The following is a 25914-nucleotide window of genomic DNA, read 5'->3' on the forward strand; positions in this document are numbered from 1 at the left end:
GAGTTGGGACATTCTTCAAGGAGGCAGACATTAATTTCTGGCTTCTCTGACAGTAATAACAAAAATCTGAAAAAATATAGGTGAGCAGTTTAAACGGTACTTTTTCCATATTATTCATTACGCACACATTCTCTCATATAAAATGTGATACTTGTCTGTTTCGCAGTTGTCATGAACAACAAACAACAAAGGCTGCAGACTCACTGATTGTTATCTAACTCTTTATATCTTCCAGTGACCTCGTTGCTAACTCTGAGGTTGCAAATAGCCTTTAATCTCTGCTCTCATATGGCAGGTAACAGCTAAGCGCAGCAAACGTGACGTCACATCCAGGTATTTCCGGGATCCCACTGTTTTCAGCGATGGCGTAGGTTTCCTTTCATAAGTGTGGGGGTGGGGCACAAAAAAAGTCATGAATGGTGTTTATATATTTGATGAAAATGTAATTTGTCATGTGTTCCAAATAAATGGTGGTTTAATAACAGATCAAAACAGAAACAAAATAGAAATGCTGTGTAAATTGCTGCATTATTAATACACAAACCTGACTTAAAATCACATTTAGTTTTTCAGTGAGAGGCAAAAGTATTTCTGTGATATAACAACTAATTTCCCACAAAATACACCAGTGTTTAATCTTGACATTCAGAAAAAAATCATATTTTTAATTTGCAATTGCAGTGGACAACCCTGAGCATCAGGTACAGCATGATTGGAGGCAAAATGTAAAACCTCAAATCTTATGAGAACGCTTGCATGTTGCATTTAATAACAGTAACATAAACAAATAGCATTTATCACTTAGGTTGCAGTTTGTATGGAGAAATCAAGAACAATGTGAAAAAGTGTATAAAGAGGACCACACAGAATATGTAGTCTACAGAGTTTAGAGTCGAGCTACACTTTGCCTGCTCAGTCTGTAAACACACTCACAGCTTTCCACACTATTCTTCTGTTTGCTCAGTTTTTTTTCCCCTCTCCTCGCACATATGATGTGGATGTTTCCAATCCCAGACATGAAAATCAAACATCAAACATCAAATGCAAATTAATCCTTGAACACCACACAATTAATACATTTATCTGCTGACTGTCAACAGCAACCCAGACTGGAACAGGCGCCGTCACACCGTGATGTTTAAATCCATGCAGGTCAACTTTATTTACACCACGACGAAGTTGATGGATGGAGATAAAAAAATATAGCACAAACTAAAACACACAGTTAAAACAAGAACTTAGAAGCAGTTGAAAGGAAATAAGTGAATGTATGCTGCTTCTTAAACCTATCAATGACACAATCGAATATTTAAGGACGACACTCCCGAATTTAGGTGGGACTGAGTGTGATCGGTCACCAATGACTGTAATGGTTCCAGTAATTAAAATAACATTTTATTACAAAAGTATCCATCTGATAACATGTAAAGAGTGGACAAGTCTTAGCCTTGAAATCGGTTCAGTGATCATATAATATAATTTGTGTGACAAAGTCAAATGAAAAACAAAACTGAAACTATACAAAAAAAAAAAAAATCAGAAAAGTTGAGACCTAACACATCTTCTCGCTTTGTTTGTTTTCCCCTTTGCACAGTTCCACACATTTGTTGGAAGCTCGTGCCATCACTGCTGTGGTCTGCGCTTAAAGGAGGGAGGGGGAGGAGGGGAGGGTGGGGGGAGGGTAGGAGGGGAGGGGGGGGGGCTGGTGTCCTGAGGGCCTGTGGAAGCTGGCATGGTGCTGACCACGCCACCGTTTCCTCTGAAAGGAATGTCTGGTGTGGCATCAGTCACTGCTGGCATTCTGGAGATGGTCTGCCAGTCCCTCATCATTGTGCCACCGCTGCACACACACACACAGACACACACACACACACACACACAGAAACAGAAATGCATCACACTCGGCTCCCACCCTGTGCATGGCAGTGATAGGCAGAGGACGAAGAGCGCACATCCTTATCAACGCCAATCCAGATGAACCTACAGACATGCTTCCCCAACACCCCAGACCCACTCGCTGCACAGTTGGCCACCATTAGCCTTCTTTTAGCTATGACAGTCCTAAGGCTAAGAGGGGGGGGGGGCACCACTGCCAAGGTGCTCCCCTGATTTGCTACATTTCCCACGGCTACGGGGCCTCTAGGCTTACTGGCCCATGGAGACATAAGCCCCGGCCTCCCTGGAGGCTCTCGGCCAACCCAGACGCTTGGCATGGGCTGAACCGCCCAATGGGAGCCGTCCAAGAGCCGTGGATGGCTATGATATGTTTCTACCGAGGGCAATTTCAATCATGCGGAATTTCGATGGATGAAAGGAATGTGTTTCGCTGGGGGTGGACTGAACGAGAGCGAGTCAGGCTGCTGTTTGCACACATTACCCCGTCTCATAGCAGATATAAGAGAGAATCCTTCATCAACATGATAGTGAATTTATGGCTAAAACATTAAAAATTTAGGAAAAAAATGTAAATCAATAATAAAGGTTTTAAAGGGTCATTCACCTAAATGACCATAACATATATCTTCTCATTTATACCTACTGCTACGTAGCCATGTTTACATAGTTTTGGGATATCTATGAGATTGCTGCTGCACTCCTAGGACAACAGAAATGACTACAGTGTAGTTTGTGGTGCTCAAAGCATTGAAAAATTACATTTATCAAATTTTGCAGCAACATCTCTTTCAAGAAACAGCATCCTCGTTACTCTGGTTCATCCTGAAAACACGCTGTTCACAGTTTTTGTAGGAAAATCCAAGAAAAACTATTGACTGTGTTTAATGCATTACTATCGCTTTCCTTTTAGTAGGTTATTTGCTTTTTCAGCTAAAATAATATCAAAGCTAGATGTTGATGTCTACATTCACTGCACATGGATTAGGATAAATGATTTAGGTGTCACTGCCAAACACCATGCCAGACAACACTGATGTTAATTTGGCAAAACCCTGGATTATTTTCAATGCAATTTCTGAAATTATTTATTTATACAATATCAATTATTACAGTTAAAAAAAAGGCAACATTAAAGTAAACTCCTGGCTATGCCATGGAAGTCAAACATCTTACATCACATCTCAACACTTTTACTTTATGCTCTGCTACATGAGGGTGACTCTCGAGGGACATCTATGACCTGCAAGGTCATGTGACAGACAGAGACAGCTGGAGCATAAGTAGACAATTTTTTGATGGATCACTTCTCATGTGCAAATATAGGCCAAGATCTACTGTTCAGAAATATAAGATATGAAAGCCCACACAGATGTTTAAATGCTGCCTCTTCTCTTATTATTTTTACAATCAGTCCATTTTAACAATTTTATTTCTTACTATTTTATGCTTTATCAAGGCACAGTATGAACTGAAATACCCTCACCTTCTCTCAAAATCAGCCTCGAAGGCAGAAATTAAAATATGAATGACTGCAATACATTAAGCTTATTTAACTAGCTAAAGAGAGCAATATAAATATTCCCACTGAACCATATGCCACATGACAACAAAAGGGAAATAAACAAGCAATTAGGTACTATACACAGTATTTCACTCCAAACTATGCAAAACCTCCCCAAAGTCGGTGTGATGGCTGTGACTGCACGCTATCAGTTAGCGCTCTGTAGTTGGACGGCTAGTCTCACACAGTCAGTAAGGTGCCTGTCAGTCAGCCAGGTCCTGTGCTTTGTTTTGATTATTTTCATCTGTCATCTCCTCCTTTCCCTCTCCATCTGTACGCATTCATGCTCCATTAATGCATGTTACTAAGTTGGCATCTTCCCCAGAGTTTTGCTGTTTTCTCATCTCGCAGGTGTGGATCTTCCGATGCAGACCAGCTGCTGTCCTCCCGGTCCAGCTTGACGCCCCCACAGCTACTACTGTTATTATTATTAGTCATTTTTCTATTAATATTATTGTTGTTATTGTGCTTCTCTGTGTCTCTCTCTTCCCCCTCCCTCTTTCTCTCTCTCAACGCAACTGGTCAAGGCAGATGGCCGCCCACCTAGAACCCGGTTCTGCTCGAGGTTTCTTCGTGTTAAAGGGGAGTTTTTCCTTGCGCGGTATGTTGGATCTCTGTAAATTAAACAGTATGGTCTCAATCTGCTCTATGTGAAAAGTGCCCTGAGATAACTTATGTTGTGATTTGGTGCTATATAAATAAAACTGACTTGATTTGACTTGAAAAGGCCATTTGACAGAAATAAGTGGAGCCAAAGTAGGCTTTCACTTTCAGCACATAAGTGGAGAGGAGAGGAGATTTTGGGGGGGGGGGGGAAGTCCCCAAAAGTTGCTGTCCTTTTCCCTGGCTTGCATCTCAATGTCACTTTGCAGTTCAATTATTTCCATGTCCACTCCACTTGGCAAGGAAAACACATCCTGGAACTTGACAAATACAGTGTCACTGCCAATGGGAAGAAATGGATTTGTGATGAATTAGACAGTATCCTCCATGACATGCTTGTCAAAGTCAGCTGCTACTTTATCCAAATGGGCACAGAACTTTTCAGGGTTTCTTTCCAGGTTTGGGAAGTGTGTCAGTCTCCCATTTCTCAACTGAGAGGTCCACAGACCCACATTGGCTTTGAATGCATTGACAGTGCTAATCAAGTGTGCCTCCTCTTTGTCTTTACCCTTCAGTTCAGTTTGGCCATCAGGTATGTAAGAAATCACAAATCGGCGCTGCAGTCCTTTTGCCTGTTACTTAACAATCCTCACATCTAGCGTCATCACATGGGAAAAAGTGCCTGTCGATGGATCACACAGTGATAACTGTGGAACTCGGGAAACTCTGGGTCTTTGCAGCACAAAGAAGTAAAAACATAGATTGTGCCTCGCGTAAGTGGTGCGCTGTCAGTTGTAACTGCCACTAACTTATGAATGGTGATGTTGCTGTTATGCAAGTACTGTTTGAACTGTTTGAATATGAGGAAATCTTTCTTCATGGATGAGTCCTCAAAAGCCATTTGAACGAACACCATTAGTTGTGTAGTGTGTGTCATGTCCACAGATTCGTCAGATTGTAGTAAGAAGCATTTACACAATGATAAATCCCTGAACACTTGTTAAGACATATCCTCCGATAACAACCACAGTTGCCGGGCCAAGTAGCACACTCGTGACCACATTTCTTATATAGTCTTTGTTTATACAGACTTTGAATAAAGTGTCAACAGTGACAGACAACTCTCCATCTGTAAATGTTTTTTTGTGTTTAGCCAAAAGGTGACTTACATACAGTCTTCAATGCCAACTTCAACTTGGTCACTTTGCTGGAGCGCAGAGCACTTTTGGATTGCAAGTCGTCTTTGAATTATGGGTTAGGGGCGTGATGACGTTCCAAGTTACCTTTTTCGCCAGAGCAACTGCTTGGTTACAAATTAGGCAGATTGGTCTATCATTGACCAAAGTGAGAAAAAACTTCCATTCGCATGCTGAATGGAAGTTTTAGATTTTTGGCTTTTTCCGTACATTCTCCTCCATCTTAACTTGCTAGCTGGTTGCTAAACCAACTGACGGTAGCTTCATGATAGTATCGTGATCTAGCCAATCAGACAGGAGAGCAGGAGAGTGTTATGCTCTAACATTTTCGGTTTGCATGGCTAGATCGAAAAAAATGTATATAAATGATTTTTTAAAATTAACCCTAATGCTTTGCGATCTCCTTTGAGCTTCCCAAAGATCGACAGGTTGGCGCCCCCTGCTGTAGAAGGTAAATAGCGAGGAAGCACATAACACAACTGTCCCTGAAAAATTTGTAAAACTCTCTTTTCACCTCTTTTTAGTTTTGACAAAGCAGTAAGGAATCAGTGAAAACATTTTCAAATGTAAAAACAAGAATTATGAGAAAAACAAACTTAATAAAGACTTGTATCCAGTGATGTTGATAGGTACTGTGTTTCTGACGCGTTAAAATTTGAAAGGATGCAGTAAACTCACTATTAACGTGTCCAGGGGACCCAATCTATTTTTCTCCTGATAAGACTAAAATTGTGAACAAGAAATCTGTGTTGAAATCATAGAAATAAACAAAACAAACCTCGTTGACTGCATGTTTTGTGTAGCATACACAGTTCTTATTAAACCTCCCTGACAACACGTTACTAAGTAACGTTAACTAGACTCGAGATGTAGCTACATGTCTCCTACCTGCTGCAGCTTCAGTCTGAACAGCCAGACCGTGTTGGTCTGCTGTAGTGTCCAGCTTGAAATCCTCCCACAGCCTGCAATCTACAGAAAGTAAATGCATGCGTGTGCATTTTACTAATTCTATGCAGTTTGTAAAAGTTGTGATGCTATCCATGTTTAGCACGTTAGCAACAGGAGCATAGCTCCCATACAGTCAATGGGTAACACTCCATATTAGGAGAGAGTGAGATAAGATGAGCCAAATTCTACGTATGTTGTCCTCCAGGTAAGGAAACTGAGACAGAAGTAGAATGAAAACATCTACCTTTATTTCAGGATGTGTCCTATCAAATGAAACTGTAATAATGCATCTATGACAAAGGGGCCTGAAAATAGGACTTCTCAAAAAAAAAGTGTTCCGGTGGCTCAACTTGCCCCAGGTTAGAGGTAAGTTGATCTGCCTGGGGGTAAACTGACCATCTGACTTTTTAAGACCACGGAACTATCAAAAATGATTATTCAATGTTCTATCCATTAAGGTTGCAGGGAAATATGAATTGTTGCTCCTTCTTTGCAGTTCCTCCAGTCTTCAGAGGTTGAGGTAGATTCTTCAACTCATCACTCAGTGGGAAAAAAGTTAGCTAAGAAAGTTAAAGTTAAAGCAACATCAGTATGATGACACAGTACATGAGATTTGGGTTTATTAAAATGACTAAGGAGAGAAACGTTTGTACTCTTTAGACAGAGAGGACCATTAAAATGTTTTATTAGGATCTATTTTATGTTCTATTACCACAGTTAAAAGTTTTCAGCTCCTTGAAAGCAGTTTTTATTTCATCCGTTTTCCTCACTTTGCGAGAGTCCTTTGTTTGTGACTGATTTACCTCTAGTCTCTGATCTTTACAGTTGAATTTCAATGAAAAGGATGATAATTGATCATCTAATCATTTGTATGATGTTTTATTTATCTTAAAGGTCACTTTGAATGATCAGGGCATGTTATTGTTGCAATAATGTAACAAAAATCATTCTTTATAATGAATTCCTACTAAAATTTGTCCTTCTTTCACATTTTTTGAAATAAAAACCCACTGTGAAACCCACATTGTAGTAAAAGCTTGTACAGCCTGTAGTGGTCAGCTGGCAGATTAGCTTGCTAGCGGTAGTGCTAGCTCAGCGACCTCAGTTGGTCATGTGACCCTGCTTTTACAGGTTGTAGCAGACCGTCAGAAGTCTCCCTGCTACATGTAGCATCCACTCAGTAGTTTCTACATTTGCACTAAGTGCTAATGTAAAGTGTGCGCTGTAGAATTGTCAAATATGAGATCAAATATGATCTAGAGATAGTGAGCTGCACAAAAACATGATAGCATTCTTTGTTACTTAATTGTTGTGTCAATGTTTCAGCTCTTTATAAGTGTTGTGAACCTCAAATGTTATAAATAATTTACAATTCATAAAGACTGTCATATTGTTAAAGACATTCATAAAAGATGGCACACACCACAACACACCCCCAGTCAAAGGGTTAAAAGCACACTGATGAAGGATTACGGTAATTTTTAATCTAGACGTGTTGTTTTTTTAATTCACTCTGACTGCTCTGCCTTGATGGTTTTGATTAATTTGGCCAGGAAATGTTTGTGAGCAAGACATATACTGCGATTCATCTGCAAAATAATCCAATCATTACCAACTAATGACAGGGGGGGTGAAAAATGATGCGAGCCCGCTGCGGCTCCCCAACATGCATCAGGGCCCCACCGACACAGAGGATTGGAGGCCCCACCTGTCACAGCGATGCAGTAATTGCATTGTGGGCACTCTCTCCTCTCCTCGGCTCGCGCTCGTCTCTTCCCCATGCACCGCCGTTCAGCTGCGCAGACAATGCTCGTCTTAATGAAGCCGTCTGACGAGGTGGCAATTACAGACTTCTGTCACTGTCACCGGGGGCAACCGGGGAGGGGGTGGGAGTGGGGGGGGATTGAAGGGGGGGCGGAGGATATCTCACCCCTGAGGGCTTCTCCACACCCGCTGTGTTACGCCGGATGGCAGGGTGGCTAAGCTGCTGTCAAAGGCAACTTGAGAGTGTGAGCTGGATTAGGGGTTTTACTGTATGAGTGATTGTTAGAAATGAAGTGATGCATTGCAGCGTATGTCTCCGGATTGATGGATGATCCAGTGACACTTTGGTGCACACTTAAAAATAAAGCAGTGCTTCCATGTGCAGTAACAGAAATCACCTGACCCGAGTTTTTGTTTTCAAGTCTGCTGAAATCTATCGCAGTTGTGTTAAAGGGTCACTTCTACTAAATGAGTGTTTACTAGTGAAACAACAACAACAAGAGAAAGTTGACCCCCTTCCATTTGGGTTCATTCCCACTCAAAACAATCAGGCTGACCAGTCCAACGATGCACTAGCTGAACTTTGTAACTTCCTTTATTCAGACAGGAATTCTCTGTCATCCATGACCAATGAAAAGGCAGCACAATAAAAGCAGTTTTCTATTTTTCTTTCCTCTGTACAGTAAGAATAGCAGACGCCATGTTTGTTTACTGCTGTTGTCATGGAAACACTCTCATTAGCTTTAACTTTAACGCATGTTTGCGGCGGTTGGGGCAGGAGTTGCCGTTTGTGTTTGCGTACTTGTGTGGACTGTGTTTGGGGCCTTAAAATCACAGAAACCCTGTGTTACAAACTGGGGGCCAGGAGTTTTCAAAAAGGGTCAACTGATAATTTAATTGCATTATGGGAAATGTAGGATCGAGCATCTGTGCAACTTGACCCAAACTGCCTTACTAAAACTCAGGATATCTCGGCATGTGCTCCATCAGTTCTCTTTTTAAAAATCTCTCTCTTCTGAGTCCCCAAGTATAACTCTAGTGATATCTAGTCATGCATATAGTTTTGGTTTTATTTGCCCAGATATTTTTCTCAGAGTTTTCTGCCACCACTGCAACACAATGACGGTGAATGAACCATTTATTTCATAGAAAGCAGTTCGAATAAAAACTGTTGAATGAGTTCTGTGGAGTACTTTTTCTGTTACTGTTCAATTTCTTTTATATGTCTTCTTTTTATGTTTCGAGCACCATAAAGTTCCGTTGTTGTATTGAGGCGACGACAGAAATAGATATCTTAAAACCTGGACAAATAAAACTATATGCGTCACACATAACAGTACTATAAAATATCTTTTTATTTTCTGTTTGGCTGAACTGACACACTCAATAATAAATGGATTGCACTTATATATCACTATTTTTACCTACAAACAAAGAGCTTTACAGTTTGCCTCTCATTCACACACTCCGTCATTGAGGTTAATGGTGCTTCCATGCAAGCTGCTGGTCTGGATATCAGGAACAATTTTGGATTTAGTGTCTTGCTCAAGGTCACTTCAAAATGTGGACAGTTGGGGTTGGCTAACGCTAATAACAGCTAATAAAGCATTGATTGGTAATTGGTCCAATGGTTATTTTTTTTGCATTTGTTCCTCCTTATCCAATAACATTATCTCACTTTGTAACAAAATTAAAACAGTTGCAACAGTGTGCCTTAAATTGGACTCTCAATTCATACACAGGTGTCATTATAACTCAGTCACCAAACAATAAGTTACCGTAAATTCTTGACCTACCTGTCCTGTCTTTACTTGTACAGCAACAGACATTAAGAACACAATTAGGTTAGCCAGGTTTTGCTAAAAAAAAAAATTATGCAGAATTAGAGATTCCTGTGGCTGCAGTGTTATCAAAAAAGTCATGGTGGCTAAAAGGGAAATGTGCATAAGAGGCTTAAAGGCATTCCGATTCTTAATGGTGACGTGATGGATGCACCAGTGCAAAATGGCATTGCAGGCCTGGATAAATGGTTCAGTACAGATATAGCCCTGTTAAAAGATAGACACAAGCAGCCTCTATGTTCCATGTTAATGGAAACAACACTTTTCTAAAAGTAAACTCAAACACAGTTAAGAAATATATTATAAGTAGCTGCCAGAAATGTATATTTTAGAAGTGCGTATATAGAGTGAATATTGATATTTAAAGGATAAGGCTTCTATATTTTTCTTATTGTCAACTAATCTCGTGTGTTGAGCCAAACCAGCAATGGACTCGTCCTACTTACAAGTATTGTGTTTGTATCCAAAGCCTGACATATCTTATTCCTCTGTGCTGCAGCCCTCCCTTGATGTCCACAAACCATTAAAAACAAGCCAACGAGCCACATCGTTGCACTGGGTGACATGATGCAATGGTTCCAATGGTTACCGTAGTTTGTTTAGCAACAGCTCCAAAGACTAATACCAGTGATACCATATTGAAGCTGAGAAATTTACAGTGTAGTACAAAGTCAAGAGGTTGTGATATGTAACACAACAAGCTGTTGAAGCACTGAGAATGCAACCACGTTCATGTGCAGCGGCGTCTGCCGTACACGGAACCTCTTTCTTGAGACTGAAAATGTGAGTCGTTTCTAAACAAACTACCGTAACTATTGCTTTCAGAGCAAAGGAACATGTCACCCAGTGCAGCGGTGTGGCTCAATGACCTGTTTTTAATAGTTTCTGGACAACAACGGAGGTCTACGGCACAGAAGAATACGATATATCAGACTCTGGAAACACAAACAATACTTGTAAGAAGGATCAATTGATTGTTGGTTTGGCTCTGCGCATGAGATTATGTTGACAGTAAGAAAAATATTTTAAAAAATTGACAGCCTTATCCTTTAAAATCAACATTGTTTAAGTGAAAATTACAATGAACACTTTTATTTATAATAATTTCTTATAAGAAGCATTGACTTTAATAAAACCACACAGTGCAGTTACATTCATGCCAGAATTTCTATAATAGTGTAATAAAATAATAGTGTTTTTCTCTTGTCTGTGATTATGTAGTTAAAATACATTTGAAAAACTGTGTTTGTATAATTTAAACCTGTCCAGCAAACATACTGTACACCTAACATCGACACCTGTGTACTTAACATTCTCCACACAGCAGTTTAACACCGCTGTGCCTCTGAAGTATCTCTCACTTGGACGAAAAGTTAATTGAATCAGAGTCTTAATGCTACGCTTCACTGTTTTGACGTCTCCGATGAAGCTTAAACTTAAACTGTGTTTACAAAGTGGTTCAGTCCACACACACACGCTTCCTCGCAAACACACACACACACACACACTCCAACGCTGGTGAGCCCTGATGTCTACATATGTTGCCATGGTTACATCATGATTACCTGCCCTATATTATTATGTTATTGATCAAAACAAAATCTTGTAAATACATCCTTCATCCCTCCTTCTTGCCTTTTGCATCTTTATTTGAAAAAATATCACTATTGTTAATCTGAAAAGAAACGGCAGTCAGCGGCAGAGTAACGGAAAGATTTCAAACTCTACTTTGTGTTTTTGGATCGCTGTCATTTGTCTTTGGAGCTGATTCTAAACAAACTAAAGAGACCAAACTCTTCACGGGGAAGCAACATGTCACCCAGGACACCAACAGAGGTCTACAGCACAGAGGAATAATAATATATCAGGCTTCGAATACACACACAATACTTGTTAGAAGATAAATTCATTGTTGGCTCTGCACGTGACATTTGTTGACAGTAAGAAAAATATTAGTCACATTCATTAACTTTGGAGAATACTGCTTGATTTTTCTAACTCAAACTGCTAAAGCCTCATATTAGCTTCAGCTGAACTTCAGGAGACACAGACTGTGGATTTTCTCCTCCATCTCCTACACTAACATTGCTTTAGGAAAAGATTTCTTTGCTGCCAGTATGGACAGAAGGAACAATTACAGCGGCCACGAACCCTTTCAGTGTACATATGGGCATGTCAGTGTTGTTTTAAGATAGCGGGAAGGTATTCTGGGATACGTACCGTAAAGCCTTTAAGTATTGCGCAAGATACACAAAAAAAATCAAGTAATTGAAAAAGTAAAATGCAGAGATAAAGTAGCATTTCATTGCAGGTTTTGCAGACTGTGCAGATGATGCAGGTCCGTACGGAGTCTGTTTGCACGGTAACAGGACTTTTTGAAAAAAAAAAAAGTTTGAATGGATCCTTTAAATGAACCAAACTTGGTGAACTGTTACTTGACCTTTTTAACAAACTATTAAAGGCCTCCTTAGTTTGAATTGGCATTGACCCAATAACATATCAGAGCCATATTACTTGCAGTAGCTCATCAGGACCCCTCAGCTCAGTCAGACATAGACAGGCCATTGTTTTAAATAGCAGTGCCCTGGATGTCTAGGTTGCCTGTGATTGAGTAATGAGTGCACCATCAAATTCATGAGATGCAGAGGGCACAGAAAGTTCAAACTTTAACTGAGTTTCAGGGATTCTTCATCTTTTCTGCTACTTGTTTCCTCAACTAAGTAGTTCTAAGTAGCAAGTTATATTTTTTTGACAGAAAGCGTTTACACTTGATGGTGAATTGAAATGACTCAGACTTAAAATCCCCCTAAAATATTAGCGCACTCAGTTGCTTTAGTTTCTCTCTCATCTTTCTCTGCCTCTGTCGGTGATTCATCTTTTACAAGTTGGTGAAATTTCCCTGTAGCTTTCCACCTGGTTACAACTGACAGCTGTAGCTAAATTCCACCCACATATCACACACTAAATTACCAGTAATCAATCTGCTATTAGTTATCACCTTTACCCCGACACTCCGAGCTTCATTTGCTCATGACAGTCAGCACTAAACTGTGATTGACAAACTTCAGAAGTGGACCTGAAACATCGCTGCCCGCACACACATAACTCACACGTACGCCCTGCAGCTTCCCGCCGAGGTGTGCGTTAGTGTGTAATAGGCTCTATTAATAAAGCCAAGCCATGCGCGACTCCACTTTCTCTCTTCAGCCACCTCTCATGGCTGACTCCTTACCGGGGATTCAGTTGTGTGAGTTTGGATCAGTCTAATCACATTTGTTTAATTAAGCACAGCTAATAGACTCTCCAGGAGATATGGTGTCTCACTGTGACAGCAGCACTGCATTGAGATGCATGTCAAACACAGAGGGCTGATATCGCCGCGGCTCCTGTGGCTTGTGCTGGTTGATGTGCCTGACATCCAACCGTGTTTGCAAGCTTGACGCAGAAAATGTTTAACGCTGAAGGTGACGGTAGAAGGAGGAGTTAAAGGTGGATGTCAGAAGAACGTCTATCAAGAACTTTCTGTTGTAGCACCTGGCGTGCGGTGGACATCTTCGTCATGTTCTTCGTTACATGACACTGCCGTGTTCTCTGTATGCAGGTGGCAACACCCTTTAAAGGGGACATATTATGCTCTTTGTGATTATCTGTTATTTTTATACTGTTATGATGTCAGATGTCTATGTTAAACATAGTCAAAGTTACAAAACTTGAGGTGAAGGTATGTAAAAATGCTCCCTGTAAGTCAGAAGCCAAAGTTTCAGCCTGCTCTGAAAGCTTCGTTTGCAAGGTTGTGGGTTCTTTTACTCACATATTTCGGATCAGATTTGGGCTTGAGAAGTTTATATTTCAAGTAAAGAACAAGAAAAAGAAGTGAAATCCTACTACCGCTGTTTACATAGCCTCCGGGGCCAGTGGAGGTCTTTAAAGAGACCTGTTTCAGGATGAACTGGGGGGTAGCATGAAGAACTAGTATAAGATACCTAACACATTTTTTTGAACTGTAAATCATGCAAAGATATTCCTCTAGAGCACCAGAGTAAAAAATATAGACCTGGATATGTGCAGAATATGTCCTCTTTATAGGATAGCTTTCTCAAGTCTGTCTTTAAACAATAGTTAGGTGCCCGTATGAACATAAAAACAGGTTTTGCTTGCTGTAAATTTTCCTCTTTTTTCCTCCACTGCAGCTCAACAAGAACACACTCCAGGGAAATATAAAGAGACTTGTGTACTAAAAAGACTGCAGCTTTGGAAGATATACACTTAATTCGACTAATTATGATGGTTGAAGCCTAATATTAGCTTCAGATGAACTTTTTAATACATGTTTGCTCAAAAGAAGATTGTAGTTTTTGTCCCCCGTTTCTTCACTGAGGCGACTATGAAGGGATCTTCTAATGGTCAGTATGAACAGGAGGAATTATTACAGCAAGCAAAACCTGTTTCATTGTTCATATAGGCACCTGTTGTTTTAAGACAGATTTGAAAAATTGTGAACCAATCCTTTAGGGTAAAATAATCTATGACATAAACATATAAAGAAAGGTCTGCTCTAGTGCAGCATATCATCAGTTCATGAAACCTTTTATCTTAGCAGTTCTTAACACCTGTTGTCTCATTGCTCCTTTGGCTCATAGGAAATTGTATATTTTGGCTGCATTAAAAGCAGTTTGTTTAACATGAAACATGAAATGTCAGCAGCCTTTAAGTGATACTGAAGCGTCCATCCATCCGCACCAACTGTGACCTCCGTTTGGTCGTCAGTATCCTCACAATCAGCTTTCCTGTCAGCAGCCGTCGTAGCTCTACATGCCGGTAAAGTGCTCAGAAAGCTCTTACAAATGAGAAGCCTTGAACGATCATTATAGATACAGTTAACAGTATATACACAGTGGGAGTTTTGTGTGATTTGAACAGCTGCCTTTGGAGATTATGTTTTACTAAGAACCCAGGAGATGAAGAAAAATAGGCCTGTAGCATTGAAAATGCCGGAGTTTGTGGAGTGACTCTAACTCTGGCTGTAAAGCATCCAGATCATGATGTATGAAGAAGGGCTGCTGACTTCAGAACTGAGAAAGCCTTTTGGATGAGAAGCAAGATGTCCAGTTGTCCCTGAGTCTTCTGGATATGACTCTTACTCTCTATATCTGTCATCTATCTATCTACATATTGTGGTAGTATCTACATAGAGTGTCAGATGTCAAAAATGCTGCTGGTGTGGATTGACCTTATGAATACTTTCATTCCATTTTTGAGTGAAAGCCAACACATCTGAACATGCAGAAAACTGCTGGCCACAGAAATATCTGAGACAGATCGGGATTAGCAGGGTTTTCTAGTGCATACAATGTCAAGCTAAGGTGGGAGGGTTAGCTCAACAGCATGAGTTAAATTTGACTATCACGCATCTTTTAAGGCTGTATTCTGTTGTTTTTTTTCATTTAAAGTAATGATGGTAACAAACATTTATCACACTGCTCTTTCAGCAGCTTTCTCTAGATGAAAGGTCTCTATTACTTTTAATAGAAATAGCACAAACAGTATAGGCTTATTTTTAGTTCAAATTTGTTTAAATCAAACTTGTTTTGCATTTACATTTTGCTAACTTGCATTTATATTTCACAGCAAGACGGTTTTTTTCTCCAGCATTTAGTCATCTTGCTCATCTACTTCATCATCATCATCATCATCATCATATAATCATCATCATGCGTAGCCGGATTTTTTAGGGCTTTGTTGATCTGATGTTGCTTTGAACTTGGGACTCCTCCCTCCTTGTGATCTGTCAGGTGAAATAAAAAAACACGGGCTTTACCGATTTGAGAGCCTGCGTCGCACAACGTGTAATTTTCTGCTGCTCGGTGTCTCTCAATCAAAACAATAACAGAAGACGTTGAGTTTGATGATGTTGTGAAGTAAACGTGGGATCATGGGAGTTGTTGTCTTCATTGTTAAACAAACCACCATTAACATTTTATTTTTAGGTTAGGATTCCTTCAGTGTTCATCGTTCACAAGGTTTTTACAATGAGCCGAATTATCTGCAGATAATTAAATTATATTTATCAATTAAAAGCAGTAAAAACACTGAATAAAGCAGTTTTCACATTGTTGGAAACATTTGGGATAATGTAAGTACACAACTAAACAAAATATATGACATAGATCTGGTTGTTTTTAGACATAATAATGCGAGACAATAACATAATGTACCCTTTAGTGGCATGATACAACGATCCATGTCAATAAATCAGCACGATACAATCAGCGTGAAAAGCAGATACAATAAAAAAAATTAGCCATGTGTCTATTTTGTTTGCCAGAAAGAAGCAGAAAACCATTTGGATGTAAGTTGACAAACCCTGCAAATTTGTGGCCTCGTTACATTTCATCTACTCTTCATGTGACAGTTTAGCTTTTGCTTTCATGACATAGGTTCTGCTCAGTTGGATGCAAGGCACCTTATATCAATAAGGTCAATATAACAATAACAATAAGTCTGCTGGGAAAGTCTCAGGCCGACAGCCGACGCTTCTGGAAAACTCTGGATTATCTGCAGGTCAAGAGGTTATCACCATTAAAAGCTGCACCAGGGTTTAGATGGTTGACGTGAGGAGAGGCTGCTCTCCCAAGAACAACAACAGCATCCGTCGTATGTTTACCTTTAAGTGACGAAGACCTCCAACGGCCGTAGGAGTTATGACTCTTTGCCCGGGAGAAGAGGAGGAAGTGATTTGATGTTGTTAGAGCCACAGAGTCCGCAGAAGGAGGAGGTGAGGGTGGATGACTGAGCCAAAAAAACCGTGGACTGCTGTGCGCTTCCTGTTTTCTACCAACGATCAAGTGTCAGTTCCTTTTAACCATGACCACATCGTTCCTTAAGCTTAACCGAGTAGTAATCACGTATTTTGTCATTTAATTTGGAGGACTTGTTGTGTTAAAATCAGGAGTGAAGAAAAATAATTACATTAAAGGAAGAAACTGCTGCCCAAGAATTAACCAACCAAGAAAATCAATTAAAATTAAATTTAAGGCAACAGTTGATACCTATGATCAAAATTTAAATTCTCTTCCCTCCTGGGGATCAATAAAGCCTTATTTTCCACTATGTGACATGAATTCACAAGCAGGTTTCACCGGTCTAAGCCGGAGCTATAGGATTAACTGATGATGGGGTTTGATTTGGTTTGTGGTCAAGAGGAAAAAGGCCCTTCGCTGTGTGATTGACACCTCGGTACACCTGAAGAATCGAACCAGCAACTCGCCGCTTCACACAGACAGAGTCCTCTAAAATCCAGGCAGCTGACATCCGTGTTCAGCTGACGCTCTCCACACGCAATAATGTACTAAGTGACATTAAGCGGCTACAGCTGATGGGAGAGTTCACACCAGACAGTAATTACACTTCGGGGCTGTTTTTCCTTCGCCCAGCTGACTGACATCCCATTAACAGCTGTAGGCGTGTGCGCTTTGGAGGCGCCGCTGTGGGTCAGCTTTTATTGTTCTGATTGGCTCTCATCTCCACTGTCCTCCTTGGCAGCACGCAAATGAGGATTTATAGTGTTTCATTTGAGAGGTGAGCCTGCGGACTACTTCTGTTTCAAAAATCATGAAATCAAAGAGGTTGTGAGTAGAAAAGCGAAGGAGGCAAAGGCAGGAAAAATACATGCTTTAATTTTCAATTTCTGTGAAAATCCAGCGCTCACCCCCAGATGAAACCGTTAGTGTCTCAGGAATCCTTGTTAATCTTTAAAAGGTGAGCAATTATAAAAGATCTACTGGAGAAAGTTGCAAAGACTAACCACAAAACCAGAGCAGAAAAAAAAAAATGGATGAGCATTCCAGATTTAGACGAGACGTCTGTCTTTTAGCTCTTGGGCATCTTTCTGAGACAAATTACTTTCAGTAGTCAATAGCCTGTAATTAAAATATACCCACTTGATGGAGAGGCAACAGTGTCTCTCTATTTAGTTATGGGTTGGAAAGATTAATTCTGGGGTGTATAACCCTTGTAATTTTCCAGGTGCTATTTATTGTTTTCGGAGAGAGAGGAAAAAAAAAGAAAAGTGCAGACGATTGAAATGTCTCAGCTCAAGGTCTGCTTTGATTTGTTTACACTTCACACACATTTGGTTTCTCTTTTTTTTTGTGCCTTACATGTGCCCCCTGCATGCGTCACCATCATAGATGCACATTAACAATTTACATTAACGTCTTGGAGCTCATCTACGGCTCTCACACGCCGCCACCGCCGCCGCTGCTGCTGCACTGATAATCTTCTCTGTGTTTGAAAGCAGAGGTCAGAGTTTGTTTCTTTTGAATCCGCAGATTCATAACCACCGGCTGGATTACAGCATGTTAAAACCCAAAGTATTAAAAGTGTCACATGGAGAGAGGTCATCATTAGCTGCCCTCCTCTCCTCTCTTCTCCTCTTCTCTCACTCCACTTTAAGATGAGACTCACCGGTCCCCCTTGTGGTCAAAGCGACAACTGCAGCACATGTGGGGCTTTTTTCGGAGGCAGCAACATGAATTGATGGATAAAACACAGGCTGCATTGAAATCACCAGCTGTTGTCCGTAATGATGAAAACACTCCTAACTTAGCATGAATTTATAATTATGCAAAAAGCAAATTTGAATCTCTTTACTGGAACTTTTCAATTCCCATTCAGTCTCCCAGGAGAGAGCTGGAGTGAATCATATGCAGAGATTGTGTGTGTGTGTGTGTGTGTGTGATTTCTTTTTTTTTTTTTCCTCCCTCTTCTTCTTTTTTTTTTTTTTAAATGCAGATCTCAGATGCTTCATAATGAAACTTTTGTGGAGTCCCAAAACCACAACAAATACACTTTTCTGAGAAGTATTTATACATATCAGCTTACGATAAAGGCTCCAGTCGTTCTCTATCCTCTCTGAGAAATAAGCTCACCGTGGACAATCAGAATCATTCTCATGATTTTTTTCCAGACTGAAACCTTTTTCCTCGGCTCTCACCTTCTGTCTCGTGTCGGCATCTTTTAGCCTTTTTTTTTTTTTTTTTTTTTTTTCCCTTCCACTAATTCTATTTTCAATGGGATGTGTAAATTAAGTGTAAATGTAAATGGATCAGTGTGTTATTTATGCTAAACCCGGAAAGAGGAACACATTCACATTGTAAGTAAACAGCTGCATTACCTGTGGGCTCTTGCACACCTGCTAGTGCAGAGCAGTTTGGCTGTGTGCAGATGCAAACTGTCAATCATTACACACACACACACACACACACACAACACAACACAATACACACACACAACAAATGAGTATACACACACACACATATGACACATGACACAAATAAAAAATGTGCATGCAACCCGCAATCTGCAATGCACACACACTTATATTGTAGGCTTACAGATGTAAATGCAGGAGCAACACACACACACACACACACACACACACACACACACACAATGGACACAAGCATGATAAAATCAAACAATGAGTAAATTAGAAAATGTTCATCCATGCATGATGAAGATAATTCATTATTTTTTTTCCTGATGTTAAAAATCTATTGTAGGAAACATTCATGTACAATATGTTGTCAGAAGGATCACCATGGAGAGACGTTTCTCCCTTCATATACTGTAATATGTTCTTCATTTGAGACTATTTCATTTCATTTAACACTCTGAAACTTGAAATTCTCCCGTCTAATTTCAGACTTTGGCAGGGGGGGGGGGGGGGGGGAAAAAAAAAGGGCGATGTATATTCTGCACTTTTCACACACCTGTCAATACAGTTACAGCTGAAAATACATGTTTAAATAGCACAAATACATTTAGACACTGTGAGGGCGAAAATAAAAGCTATATCCCCCCCTCACCAACACCACCCCCACCCCGTTATCTGTCACTGTCCTCTGCGCCTCGGCTGATTCTGCTTCAGGCTGTGTTCTTAAAGATGTCCAAGAAGAGAGAAAGCAAAAAAAATCATATTATTCTGCGCTCCACGTAATTTTTTTTTTTTTTTTTGCAAATTTGCATTCTTTAAGCGCATATTTAATTTATTTTTTGTCTTTTTTTTTTTTTTGATAGGCCCGCGGTATGATTCTTAAATGTGATGGAGAAGCTTGTGTGCGCTTGTGTATGTGTGTGTGTGTGATGGCCGGAGTTTAACTAAGTTGCAAGAGGTAAAAAAAAAAAAAAAAAGCAACAGCTTGCATTGATGAAACAGAAGTACGTCTGGTTCAATAATGATGCATTAAAAATGTTCACTTCAGAATAGTCAGAATAATAATTATTTCCCACTAAAAGCCTTGTTTAAATTGGCGAAATTAATTGAAAAAACAGCTTTCGGCAAACACAGCAAGAGAACAGACTGCAGTATTAGCCTCCCTTTTAATAAGCGTTGTTCAAACTTCATTATTCTTGTAAACTTTTTTATTTATTTATTTATTTTTTATTTTGCATACACTCTGGCTTTCAAACAAATCAACCCATCTGCTTTAATGAACGGCTCTTTTATGTCGATAAGAGCATCTGATGTATAGCAGACTATACCGGGCTATATGGTTTCATATTCCGCTCAGGTATGCGGGGAGGAAAGCTGGCAGTTTGCCCTCCGCTGTTAAAACAACAGGCTTTGACTCTATACGGAGCAAAACGCACCGCCGCTGCGCGCAATCGACTATTTACCAGACTTTTCCCCCCTTCATCTTCTTCTTCTTGACATGCAAACATGTGGCGTGTAAATATGAAAATGAATGAGTGTGAGAGCTCTGCTGGCAGTGACTTCTCTCTCTCTCTCTCTGCCTCTCACTCTCTCTCTCTCTCTCTCTGCCTCTCTCTCTCTCTCTCTCTCTTTCTCTTTCTCTCTCTCTCTCTGTGTCCCCGGAGAGCAGCGCGTCGGAGAGGAGCGGCTGTAAAAACCAAAGTGGGGCAATGAGACAAGCTGCGCCACAGCTGGCAAATCATCGATTTGAGCATCAGAAACGGGGAGGGGCGGTTCGTTTACCTGCCACCCTCTCAAAGCAGCCCTCCTCACATGCCGCTACTCTCCTCTCCTCTACTTCACCCCCGCTGCCCGCAGCGCACGGTTGCTCACATTTCTGCGCTCCATCCGCCGTGTGCGCTCCCCAACTTCAACCTCCGCCAGTGCGGTTTCGAGCACACGACTCCCCCCCTCCTCAACCGTAGGACTTTTGACTTTTTAAAACATTTTTTTTTTCCTCCCACAGAGCAGTTGCCTATTTTTGGATCTCTCGTCGTGGAGCAGTGACAAGAGGTTGCTCAACTTTTGATGGAAAACAAGAGGTCGGGCGACTGCTGACTTTAAAGGTACGGTCTCACTGTTTATCCTCAGCGATCTGTCTGTGCTGTCACTCTTCTCACACGCCTCTTTTTTTTTTCTTTCTTTTTTTTTTTTTTTTAAAAAAAAAGCTTATCTTTTAAATCACATTTCTTTACTGCATGTCTCATAAAAGTAAGGTGCCTCTCCCTTTAGAATTACAAGGATAAATTACTGGCGTCTAAATAAATTAAAGGCAATATACAGACCTATCTTTCAAATCACTTAAAACCCACACAGACCAAAAGTGGCTGCAAGGATTTAATATTTCATAAAGATAAAAAAATACAGATTATGAATGTCATTCTTAATGGTAAATATAAGTGTACTTTTTTTTTGCCATTTAATTTTAAATGTGCAGAAAGTCATTTCTGCACGAATAAGCAAAGCACTCGTGATATTCGCGGGGTTAAGTACATCCATCTCCTCTAATTCATTTAACAACTTATTCAGCGCGCAGCGGAGGAGCAAGAAGTGATGCTGCCATCGCTGCTCCTGTTGACCTGATGACTTTAGGAACCAGGGATTTTTATTTTTTGGTAAATAAAGTCAGATTTTTAGTTTTTTATTTCAAATTACACGTATTTCACGTCCGGGTTTAGTTTATATTTAAAGCAGGCATTTAGTTTCTTTTTAAAAAAAACTCATTATGATGAAAGTGAATCGTGTGTGCGTTGACAAATCACGTTTGTTATCAAAGCGCTGACATGTCTATTAGAAATGCTGGAGCTATTCCAACTGCCCATCTACTTTTAATACTTTTTATTAGGCCATTAGAGCCACTTCATTTATTCTCTCCATACACTTACTATTTAATTACGTGTCAACTTCCTTCAACACTTTTACTGCTGTAGCATGAAACACTTTGTGTAACTAGCAGAAACATACTGACTGAGCCAAACATAAAAACAAAACAAAACACACACACACACACACAAAAAAAACACTCACAGGGAAACAAACAGTTAATGGATTTATTGCTCACTCTCTGGATGACTTGGTGTGAGGCAGTCAGATAGATGTGATGATACAGAGACGGTGTAGTAATGCAGTTTGGTTTGCCTTGTGGCTTTTGTCACAGTGCTGATAAAGTAATTTCAGGTACAACTAGACCCAACGTGTGTATGTCTGTCTGTCTGTGTGTGTGTGTGTAAGTTTGAGAGATATAGAGACACACACACACACAGAGAGAGAGAGAGAGAGAGAGAGCAGTTATGAGAAGATGTGTTGCCATCTTAAAACTGCGTGGGCACTGATGTTCTGTGGTTTACAGGTTTTTAAAGGTTTCCTCTAGAAAATAGCTGACATTTCGCACACCAGCATGGTCACTGGCTTTTACTGTGATGTTGAAGATTAGTTATATATGTAAGTATCAGCACAAACACGCTCATTTAAGACAGACAAGAGTTTGTATTGTGGGTATATAACCTGTCATAAAGATTAAACTTCACAAATTTTAACCGTGACGGACTGTGAAAATGAGTATAAACAGCAGAGTGGATCACAATAAAAAAAAAAAATCTGCCTTGTATTAAAGAAGAAACTTGATCAGATAGTTAAAGGGCAGTCGTTCTGAAATTATCTTCAGTGTCACCAGTTGTTTATCGCCTTGTTGTTGTCATCAGGTCGTGTTCTTCGCCTCTCGCTCACATGAGATTACGAGGTCAAGCATGGCACCTCTCGCATGGGAACAAAACAGGTTATGGCACAGCACCGGTGATTCTTCTCCTTTTATCTTTGCAGATCTGTGGCAGTTCAAGGTGCTGTGGCTTATCTGGTCAGTGCCTTTGACAGCAATGACACACAGCCCTTTTCCTGTCTCGGTCTGCCATGTGTCACTTCTTGTAAAAGTCCTCAGACAAGACGAAAGCCTCAACGGCAGCTTGTGAACGTTGAAACAGAACTTCTCGGTTTTACTCTTAAGCTGTGAGCCTTCATTTTTTTTTTTTTTTTTACAGCCAGTCCTTTTTATCAGTTTGTGGTTGTGAAAGTGGCACATTAAAAAAAAAAAAAAAAACACATGCTCGCGTATACATATCCATCGTGGCGTGTCAATTTGCCTGGCGAAAATTTTCTACACATAAACTTGTTTGGCAGGAATGATAAGAATCAAGAGTGTGAGGACGGTAGCGACGCTGTGTGTGTGTGTGTGACTGCCAGGTCACACAGATCCAGCAGTAAAGCCTAAACATCTGTCGCAGCTTATTAGTATGTAATTAATTCCTTTGAATGCGTTCTGTTGTGTTCACAGCTCTTACAATAACCTTACTGTGATTTACAATTAGGAGGAGATCTGGGAAAACACCTAAGTGTTTCCACCTTTCTACCTTTCTGCTTCTAACTTACAGGTTTAACCTTGTTATACTCAGATTTTTTTCCCCCCCTGAGAGCTTAGTTTTGTTTTCATTACATCTAACCGAAACTAGTGCACGCAGCATTTACTGGTTTACTGTACTCTAGTAGTGTAAGAGCAGGAAATCAGCTTGTAGTGTGTCACAAACAAAGACCTCTTGCTGTCTCTTTTTTTTTTTTTTCTTTTTAAAGCCCAGTGACACTTTTGGCATCACAACTGCTTTAATTGTCAGGTCGCCGGAGGGTACGTTCCACGAAAAACTGTAGAAACCGGAGGAACAGCGATTTCTGTCTGTCACCGGTTAAACCTTATACGTCTGCAGACAGTGTAGACCAGTTTAGTTAAGTACAGTGGAGCTCTCACTCAGTGTCAGGTTTAACGCCCAAGAGCAGGTTGTCAGATGAGAGAGCGAGATGGCAAAGTTTGTCTTGTGACCCTGAGAGACCAATTAGTCGGCACATTGGAGAGCATAGGTTGTGATTTTGGTTGTTGTTGTTGTTGTTTTTTGCTGTGAAATGATATTAAGAATGCTTCGTCACTTTTCTTTAAAATTGAATTATGCTTTTGAATCATCAGTTTTATCGCTCTTAGTAGAATAAAAACGTCCAGGGAAAGATGTTGTCTCTTCTTTAAAATAAAAAAAAAGAAAACCTCTGTATGTTTGCAACCATCTCAGTTTTGTTTTGTGTGTTAGGGTTGTGTTCAGGATTCTCTGATTATTAAAACCCCTAACTGTTGAGTATTTACTGGGAGTTTAGAGCTGGGCTGTGCCTCACTTTGCTGAGACTGATATCTCGGCTAAAACCATTAATCGTCTTTCTTTACCACCTCGATAATTATCGCTGTAGCAAAATAACAGCTCAGCAAACAGTGAAATTATACCTGTGGTAGGGAGCAGAGTAAATACCTGTTTAGCTGCCAGCAAATGTATTTATTAGACTGCCGCCAGTAAATAAGAGGCCTGTCTCGTTTTTTAATGTGTGGCTCTTTGGGGATTCCACCCCTCCACACCCCGCCATCTCTACCTCTGTATGAAATAGCTCTGTTATGATTGCTAATAGAGGAGAAAGATAACAATGATTCCCAGCGTTTTTTTTTTTCTTTTTGATGACATGTTGCAACTAGTTTGGGAAAAAAAGAAAAGGTTGGTGTGTTAATAGGGAATGCTGCATTCCAGGGCTCAAAAATGTAAGAAAGGGCCCCCCCCCACACCCCACCCCACCACCCCCCCTCCCTCCCTCCCTCCCTCCCTCTCCGACAGTTACAGACATACCACCCTGGGTGAATACTTAGTGTGTGATTCGGGAGTTAGAGCTCATTTTGTCATTATCTGGAAAGTTCTTTATATTATAAAAAAGAGAGAGAGAGACTGGTTAGTAGAGGGTGGGGGGCGGGGGGGGGGGGGTGCGGGGGGGTTATGTTGTCCCAGCATGTTCGACTGCATTTATTCTGGCATATGCTTTGCATACTGTTGATCCAGATTCCTTGGCTTAGTGATAAAAGCGTCACATTGTTTTTGGGTCCCTCACAATCAGCCCTGTTCACCGAATGGGTTGGCGTGTTCTCCCCAGGAGATAAAAGACCCAAAGTCCGTCATGTCGGTTTTGTCACGCTTTAACAAAATGACATCCCTCCTATGTTAGTTGTTTATTTTTTTTGTTATTTAGCGTGCTTCATGCTACCGTGGAAAATATCATTTAAAGAAAGCATGTAAGTTTTCACGATTCAAATCACATTATTACAGATCTCAATGTATGTTTTTTTTTTTTTTTTTTAATTTCTCGAGAGGGAAAAAAAAAAAAAAAAAAAAACTCATTGTCTTTTATTCCGATGCTTGTCTTTATCCGATCTGTGTAGGTTTTTCTGAATGCTTTGTTCAGGGAAAAAAAAAAAAGAGAGAGCGATTTAGAGGAAAGCGCATCCCGCTAAGATCAGGTTGTTAATACCCACCCACATACTCCAATGAAACAATTTCAACACATACTGTATTCTCTCTCTCTCTCTCTCTGTCTCTCTCTCTCTCTCTCTCTCTCTCTCTCACACACACACACACACACACACACCCTTGCCTTATCAACTGTTTTGTTCGTCAGTGGATGGATGATGCATCCTTTGACAAGGGATTAAATGTGCAAAGAAAAAAAAATATGTAGATAATGAACCACATTCTCAAGTCTGCACCTCTTATTTAATACTTCTGCATAAGCCTCGATATTAAGCGCCGTTTTTCCCCGCATGCTTATATTCCAGCATCACTTCTCGCACACTGAGGCGAGTAACACCATCCCATCGCCTGCCTTCATTTCCTTAACACTCTCAAGAACTCCCCACAAGGCCGGGGTACTGTGCCCTTCACCGTCTCTCTCTCTCCCCCCACCCCCCCCCCCCCCCACTTCAGGAAAAACCCAGCAGGACATGGC

General features: G+C 40.4%; 1 protein-coding gene across 2 annotated transcripts in view; it reads left to right on the forward strand.

Annotated features, from left to right (window-relative positions):
• Positions 1 to 6149: 6149 nt before the first annotated feature.
• LOC121906338 (DNA-binding protein SATB1) overlaps positions 6150 to 25914 on the forward strand; it is a 79333-nt gene continuing 59568 nt past the window's right edge. The window contains exons 1-2 of one of the 2 annotated variants that reach the window (XM_042425150.1): positions 6150 to 6409; positions 21032 to 21131. The gene's annotated coding sequence lies outside the window, so the exon portion shown is untranslated. Of the gene's footprint in view, positions 6410 to 20641; positions 21132 to 25914 lie in introns of those variants that run through there. The other variant, XM_042425151.1, reaches the window with a different exon arrangement.

The sequence above is a fragment of the Thunnus maccoyii genome, chromosome 10, assembly GCF_910596095.1.
Source record: "Thunnus maccoyii chromosome 10, fThuMac1.1, whole genome shotgun sequence".
NCBI lineage: Eukaryota > Metazoa > Chordata > Actinopteri > Scombriformes > Scombridae > Thunnus > Thunnus maccoyii.